Source organism: Bidens hawaiensis, unplaced genomic scaffold (assembly GCF_021521415.1).
Source record: "Bidens hawaiensis isolate Kalapana, Puna unplaced genomic scaffold, B.hawaiensis_p1.1 tig00025975_1, whole genome shotgun sequence".
Lineage (NCBI taxonomy): Eukaryota > Viridiplantae > Streptophyta > Magnoliopsida > Asterales > Asteraceae > Bidens > Bidens hawaiensis.
In genome coordinates this window covers 284091-293365 of record NW_027494172.1, presented here as the reverse complement: position 1 = coordinate 293365, position 9275 = coordinate 284091, and positions in this window count along the sequence as shown.

Below are 9275 nucleotides of genomic sequence, written 5' to 3'. Positions count from 1 at the left end.
GTCGAGGTTTGAAAAATTGGCTAGAAGAGAAAGAATACCGAGGCTCGGGGATCGAATTGTTCGTAGGAAATTCATACCCACCTAACTTCACCAAATCATTATGTTGGGATAATCACCTCTTGGGCTACATGCATATCATACGTTTCGGTCCCGGGATATCAAGTGTTAGTGGGCCGAGCTCAGTTTATATTTTGGGCCCACGAGAGCTTTACAATTGGTTTCTCCCTATTAATACATGTTTTGTACGTCTCGATCTTTATCAGGGTTATTAATGTAATAGATTAATGTATAGGGGTTATAATGTAAATATGGTTAAAAGGCCATTCGCTCTATTGTAAGTTATATTCGTTTACTCGTAACGAATGTAACACATTCGTCTAATTGTAAGCTCATTCGTTAACCATGTTTAACGAATGAGATAACGAATGAGGGCCATTCGCTATCGCTTAAAGTATTAACGAATAAGCATGTTTATTCGTTAAGGTATTTGTAACGAAATGACCTATTCGTTAAGTTAAGTTTAACGAATAGGGGTCATCTTTCTATATATACCCCTGTAATCTATTCTAATTATAACAATTCTGATTATTCATTGAATCCTCTCGTTACTCTGTCCGATTGCCCATCTCGATACACACACTACACCTGCTAACGTAAATCTAGCCTAATCGTATATATAATCAACATGAGCATCGATGTAACCACAAGATCTAGATTCATAATAAGCTCTCACAAGTGGTATCAGAGCCTCGTGATTTGATCTTCGATGCTAATAGTTGATTTAAGAGTATAATTGAGCGTGTATTTGATTAGTTTCATGACTAACTGAGTATGAATTGAAGTTCAATAAACAAAGATTGGGAAGAACTGATTCATAGTAACTGTAATAAGTGTATTGATTCGTTTATGAAGATGTTAAGAGATTAGAATTGATAGTTAGAGGTTCATTTCAGTTTGAATTGAGGTTTGACAAGCAGATTGATGGTTGAATGTGTTCGGATTAGTGTGAATATGGACCGAGGAGAATTGCATCAGTTTGATGGTTGTCGTAAGTTCGGACTAGTACAGTGAGTTCGGATTTGGTTTAGTAACAGTTTGATAAAAGGTTTAGGGTGATTTAAGCCAGATTTGGACGGATTTGAAGTTGAAATTGGTTTTCAGAATGAAGGAGATTTGAACACTAATTCGTTATGATGAAGACTCATTCGTTATGATGAAGACTGATTCGTTAAAGTCCTAACTACCCATTCGTTCAAATCATTTGTTTCAACATTCGCTTTCGTTTTCGTTTCAACCAGATTCGCTAAAACACATTTGTTATACCTAAATCGTCTAAAACTCATTCGCTAAACGAATATTGATCCATTCGTTAGGCCATTCATTCGTGAAAATACTTAATGAATATCACACAGTCATTAAAGTAATTCTCATTTAACGAATATCACACATTCGTTAAAGTAACTCTCTTATTCGTTACAATACCCATTCGTGTGAATAGTAAACAATATACTTTAAAGAATTGACAAAATTGACCCTTGAAGTTTAACCAGTTGTTTCATCATGGCTTCGCAAAATGTTTCTTACTATGCATTAGCCTCTCAGAATGCGTTAATGCAACAGTTGCTAACCATGGACAATGAAATTGGAAGTCATAACAAATGTCCCAAATTGTTAAAATTGTCAGACTTTTCTCGCTGGGAACCGAGGTTCCGTGCTCATTTGGGATCGGTGCATCCTAGTAGTGTACGTTTTCTCGACGATGTGTATGCAGGAACCTTTGATAGGAAGTGACAACATGGGGTGGACTCCGAAAGCATTCAAAGATTATGAGAATCAAGAGTTAAAAGATTTTGAGAGTGAAACTAAAGCCTACTTAACTCTCACTATGGTTTTACCAGAACAAATTTTTCATCAATACAGTACCATTAAAATCTGTGCTTCATTGTTCACAACTCTGAAGACAAGAAGTTTTGGAAACACTCTTGAGAGTAAGAAGACTCTCGTAATATTTCAATTTAGAAATTTTATTTTGATGAAAAAAGAGACAGTTGAAGAGATGATTAACCGATTTAGTCATCTGATTGTGGAGATGTCCAGTGTAAATCTTGAGCCAACCGAAAACAGATAAGCTTGATACACTGAAGAATGCGTTACCTTCTTCATATTCAACTTTTCTGTTTGTATTGAAGAAAACGGTTTCTTTCAAAACACCGAGCTTACTGCAGTGCAATTTATTAACAAGATTGAGGAAAGGGAGTTTGATATCAAATGTCAAAACTCATTGAAGGAAAATCAAAACCAGCATTATTCAACTCAAAATCCTTCACTCTATGCGGGTGCCTTGCCAGCAAATCATTCTTCAGGTTCTGTACCAATCAATGCCTTCTTTGCCCAAGCTCAAGAAGAAAATCCTAATGTAAACTGTTCTCCTAAAGTATGCTTTAGGGCAAATGGAGCTAATGCAAACACAGGTGCTCCATCATCAAGCTTGCCTAAAGTAAATCTGCAAGAGGCTGAACAACAGTTTGCATTCTTGTGTGCTTTCATGACTTCATATGAACAACTTGTTGGAAGCAAGATTGCCACAAGTGAATTAACAGATGAAGATTATGATCAAATTGATACGGATGCTCTTGAATTAATGGATCTGAAGTGGAACATGGCTATGATTGTTAGAAAGGTAAAGAGATTCATGCAGCGTACTGGGAAAGATCTTCCTACTTTGAATAAAAGGGTCGGATTTGATAAACTGAAGGTGAAATGTTACAATTGCGGGGACTTTGGTCATTATGCCAAAGAATGTGATAAGAAAGAAAAGAATATTCTGGGCCACGTAATTCAGAAAGATCTTCAGGGAAGAATTCATCTGGTGGGGATAAGAGTAAAACTACTGTATCTGGTGGTGAACAAGATAAGTCTCCTGCTACTCAAGCTCTGGTGGTTAATGAAGTTGTTGATTGGTCTCAACGTCTATTGGGAAATCAAGGAAAATGTGGCAATTGTTGAACAAATAGAGAAATTTGAATATGCTAGCACTGTAATGTATCTGAGGGAACTGAGTCATCTGATTCTGAGACAGATACTGATCAGAGCCTGTCTTCTTAAACTGAATCAATCCCTGATCAAGTTGAATCTTATGCATGCATGGCTAAGATTGATGAGGTATGTTTTCAACCTCAAAATAATGTATCTGAACCTTCATCTGAAGTGATTGATTGTGCTGAGTGTGTTGGTATTGAAAGTCAAACTTGAAACAGCATTAAATCAAAATAATACTCTCACAAAAGATCACGTTATGATCAACGAATGCTACAAACAAAAAACAAAATTATTAGAGCAATCAACTCTTAAAATTCAAAAACTGTCTGAAAGCAATCATGATCTTAAAGCTAAAGTCCAGTGAAAGATCATTGAAGTTGATTAACATTTTAAGGAGATTCTTCGACTCCGAACCTGTATTTCCAATCTCGAGAATGAAGTAATGGAACTTAAAAATAAGCTTGGAAAATTCAGAGATTCTTCATTTCTTTTAAATGAAATAATTGAAGTTAACCATTCACATAAGAAAAATGGAAAACAAGGTTTGGGATATGTCGAAATTCCACCTCCTTTTAAGCATGATTACCGTAGCATTCCTGATGTGGAAAAATGTTCAGATATGCCTACTGTTAAATCTGAAAATGTTGATACAATTGAAACTACTCGTGAACCAATTCATGTCAAAAGTAAAAGTGTTTTCACCAAAAATGAATTGGATGGTTCAATCGAGGAGTTGACTGAACCAGATGAGATTGTCAAAAACAAAGATATACCAATTGACAATCACATTCTATGTGAACCCGAAGATTTTGAACAAGCAGTGTATGGTTCGAAGCTTTCGGGTGTTTCGTCAAACACTTCAGAAAATCCTAAGGTAATTTCTAAGGTAACATCTAATGTATCTCAATTAGACAAGCCTTCGGTGTCTGATGAGGAGTTGATGAGATTCATTAATCCTAAACCGAAATCTTCAAATGGAAAGATTTTTAAATTAAAAGGTCTTTCAAAAGTTTTTTCGGATAAGGAAGTTCCTTTGAATCTTCTAAATCCGGAAATAATATAAAGTGTCTTTCAAGATGATACTTCAAAATTTACCGAACTTAAACAACTATTAACAAAAGCAAATAGAAGCATGTTCAAGAAAAGACAAAAAGCATCACAATTAAACCCATAAAATTTGTCAAGTCATCTGGGATGGAGAATTCATCCAATTCTACCAACCTAGAATTTTTCCAAAATAAAAAGGGATTTACATCTGCTGGTACTAAGAAAGTGTCTTTTGAAAATTCTAAGTCTCAACCCGTGCTTGAAAGTCAAACAAGTAGATCACTACATAAGACTTTAGACTGGCGTTTATGTTTTAAATGTGGGAGAACCTGGACACGTTTCTAAAATTGTAAAGCAAAGGTTAATGAGATCAAAGTGTCATTAAAAAGTAACTCTGTTAAGAATTTCAGAACAAAAGAAGAACAAGTTGATGAAAGTGTCATAATGTATTCTGAAGTCAATCCTAGGAAAATTATTGGGATTGAATCATTTAATGTATGAAACAAATGTGTTGACCGTGTTCAACCTATTTGTTCAAACACAATTTCGGGTAGAATATGTGATGGATACTTAAAGAAGAAAAACAAGAAACTTGTCACTTATTCTCAAGTACCGAATACAAGTGTTAAGTTATCATATTCTCTGAAAGTATCAAAGGGAGAGCCCAAGACTGAGGCTTGGGCTGCCTTTTTGAACTAATCATTTTACTTGTTTGTGAAGGGTACATCTAGGTCCGTGTCTAATTACAAATGGATATTGGATAGTGGATGTTCTCGGCATATCATCGGCAACATGGATCTTCTGAATAATGTCAAAGATATTCAAGGGGGTTATGTTGCGTTTGCTGGTAACCATGGTGGAATGATTACAAAGGAGGGAGAAGTTTCAAACGGGGGGAAAGTGACTTTTGAAAAAGTTAATTATTGTGGAAAAGGTGGATCATAATCTATTGAGCGTTGTCACAGATTTGTGATAAGAAATTCACCACTATTTGCACTGACAAGGTATGTATCATCCTTCAACCGGGATACACGATTCCTGAAGACATGGTTGTCATGCAATCACCTCGATCAAATGATATTTATATACTTGACATGAGTTATGATGTACCAGTTTCACCCTCAGCTACTTGCTTCGTATCAAAAGCTACTGAAAAAGATTCTATTCTTTGGCATCGATCTATGGGACATATTCACTTACGAAAGATGAACTTTCTTATGTCAAATGATTTAGTGGATGGTGTGTCCCTCAATAATTTCAAGTTCAATGATCACTGCGTCGCATGCAAGAAGGGGAAACAAAAGAAGAAATCACATCCAAGCAAGTCACTAAACACGATCGTTACTCCTCTGGAACGACTTCATATGGATCTCTTCGGTCTGGTGAACCGTGCCAGTATTGCTGGAGATTTTTACTGTTTAGTAGTAACGGATGATTTCTCAAGTTACTCATGGGTGTTATTTATGGGATAGAAGGATCAGACTCCTGTCTTAATCCAGAATCTTATCACAAAGATCGAATCACTTTACAAACTGAAAGTGAGACGAATTCGTAGTGACAATGGAACTGAATTCGGGAATAATGTATTGAATTTCTTTTGCATTCAGAAAGGCATTCATTGGGAATTCAGTGCACCTTATGTTCCTCAACAAAATGGTGTATCTGAAAGAAAGAATCGTACGCTGATAGAAGCTGTAAGAACGATGCTCGCTGATTCAAAGCTACCTGTTCAATTCTGGAACGAAGCTGTGAATACAGCGTGCTATACTCTGAATCGCGTTTGCTAACAGTAAAGTAGCTCAAGAAGATGAGTTATGAGCTTCTAAACAATCGTAAACCGAACTTAAAGTATTTGGAACCGTTCGGGTGTCCATGTACTGTTTTGAAGAGAGAGGCTGGGAAAGTTTGATGAAAAAGCTTTTGAGGGTTATTTCTTGGGATACAACTCTCCTAAGAAGCGGATATTCAATATTTCTTCAGGTTGTGTGGAAGAATGGTATCACGTTGATTGCCAAAGTTATACTACTCCACCTACTGGTACAGGTCCCGACTAGATGTTCGATTATGATGGATTATTTAATTCGTTTACGTCATTGGTTGAAGAAGTTCCTGAAGATCTCATCAGATCTTACTTGGAAGAACAGTGTCTTCCGACTCCTAGGTGTTCTTTAGTTAATGTAATTGAATCTCCTAACGTATCAGAAATGTTGAACGAAGTTTCTGAATCTTCCGATGATGCTGAATTTGTGGATTCATCGTCTATTATGTTAGATGAAGCTCCAGAGGACAACTTAGCCAATTCTAATTAGTGATGATTCACCTACTGTCTCTTTAGATTCAGCGGAGAAGAAAATATTACCAATTTGGGTAATATTGTATCTGTTCCTTCCAATCCTTCCTTAAGGATTCATTCGAGTCATCCGCAGGAACAGATAATTGGTGATGTGAACGATGGGGTTCGCACAAGACACCAATTAGCTAATGTATATGATGATCAAGTTGATCGTAATGTATCTCTACCGAGGATTCGATAGTTTGTGCTTAGCGGATTTGCACTCTTCGGGTATTCTCAGTATCGCACAATACACCTGCTTCCTATCACAGATAGAACCGATAAGTGTCGCAACGGCACTCAAGGAACCGTCTTGGGTTGAAGCTATGCAGGAGGAGCTTGTGCAACAGTTCATACGACTGGGTGTATGGGACTTAATAGATAAACCCGATCGCGTAAAGAAGGCGATTCCAACTAAATGGGTCTTTAAGTGCAAAAAGGACGACCGCGGGGTAATCGTGAGAAACAAGGCACTATTGATCGTACTTGGATATAATCAACAAGAAGGCATATACTACACTGAAGTATATGCTCCGGGTAACACGACTGGAGGCTATACATATCTTTCTTGCGTATGCAGCCTATAAGAATTTTAAGGTTTATCAAATGGATGTGAAATCGGCGTTCTTTAACGGAGCTATTCATGAAGTATACGTGAAGCAGCCTCTCGGTTTCGAGGATCCAGACTTTCCCGAGCGTATTTATCAATTAAACAAGGCTCTTTATGGTTTACATCAGGCCCCGAGAGCCTGGTACAGCACGTTGGCTGACCATCTGCTAGAAAGTGGATTCACGAGAGGGACTGTGGATTGTACATTATTTTATAAGAACGTGGGGTGATGATTTGCTCCTCGTCCAAATCTATGTGGACGACATAATTTTTGGTTCAACGAACGACAGTTTGTGTAAATATTTTGAAAAGACGATGCAAACCAAATTCGAGATGAGCCCGATGAGAAATATGAACTTTTTCTTAGGATTGCAAGTTCACCATTCTGATTTAGGAATTTTTATCCATCAGACAAAATATGTGAATGATGTCTTGAGCCGATTCAAGATATCTGAAGGCAAAATTCCTTCGTCACCTCTTCCCGTGGGTCACAATTTATCATCGGATGAATTGGAGGATATTTTTGATCCAACCCTATATCGTGCTATGATTGGTTCTCTCATGTATTTGACCGCATCAGGACCTGATATTATGTTTGCTGTTTATTTGTGTGCTAGGTACCAATCGAGTCCCCGAGTGACTCACCTGGCGGCAGTAAAGCTCATATTACATTATCTGAGGGGAAATCCAGACATCGGGTTATGGTACCCCAAAGACGATAAGTTCGATCTCACCGCGTTTACTGATTCGGACTACGGAGGATGCAAAATCAACTTCAAGTCTACATCAGCGGGATGCCAATTCTTAGGAAACCGGCTTGTTTCCTGGTAGTGTAAGAAGCAGATAACGGTCTCAACTTCAACAGCCGAAGTGGAGTATGTGGCGGCCTCGAGTTGCTGCTCACAGGTTCTCTGGATCCAGCAACACTTGCGGGATTACGGTTTGAAGTTTCTTACCACTCCCATTTATATTGACAATTCTGCTGCAATTTCAATCACCAAAAATCCGGTTCACCATTCGAAAACCAAACATATTGAAATCCGTTATCACTTCATACGTAATTGTTTTGAAAAGAAATTAATATCAATTGATAAAATTCACACGGATTTTCAAAAGGCTGATCTTTATACCAAAGCATTTGACAAAACACGTTTTCAATATCTGCTGGGTATAAATGGTTTAAAAACTTTACAAGATATTCAAAAGCTTGGCTAGATCATTTTATTTCTTGTTTTATTTTGATTTTTGTTGTATTTAGGGGGAGAAAAATATAAAATCCAAAAATATTGTGTTTCCAGTTTGTACAGAGAAATTTGAAAAACCCCAAAAACATTCAAATATTGAAAAATTTCAAAAACATTGAAAAATGCTCCTCAAAATGAGTTTTGAAGCAAAAAGGGAAAATGATAATACATTGACGGGATTGATCTAGTACATGAATAAACTAGATTAAAAATTATCGTAAGGCCAGAAATATGATATGCGAAGATAGGCTTGACAGAATATATAGGAACTGATAAGATATAAAGATAATGATTGCCGAACCTAGTGGAATTACATCTTGAAAGATTGATACTATATCTGAGTTAAGAAAAGTCAAAAGTTAAAAGGATGACTGTGTGTACATGCTTTCATTTTTGAAGAAAATTCTGCTTTGTTTTTATTTTATTTTGCAAAGAAATTCAACTTTATTTTTTCTTTATTTTTATTCAAATATTGGATCCTCTCATGCGCGATATAATTATCTGACCTGAAGGTTAATATTTGAGTGTTCTGCTTTATTTTCTTGGTGTTTCGTATAAAATCTTGGACTTTCTCCGCGTGATAATACGGGATTATCCGAATTGAGGGTTAAGATTTTATGCAACTTCAACTTATTTTTATCTTTTTATTTTGTTAAAATGGAACCTTATCTGCGTGTAGTAATACCGATCTTAAGGGAAAATTTTGACGTTTTGATTTATTTTCTTTTTATTATTTTTGCATGAGTCATAGTTAATCAAAATTTGGAAAATCAAAGAAAAACGTACATGTATATTCACTGTATAAGAGATAGAAATGTTATATCTGATTGATGGGGTCCACATATGGTTTTGTGCCTAATTGAACCAAATTAAAGCATATCGTAAAGTTTCCGACAAGTCTGTGAAAAGTTTAGAAGGACAATTATATCTGCAATCATCGTTGGGTTACGTGTATAATAATCATCAAAATTGAAGTGTTACTTAGTGATATTTTCGTCAATAT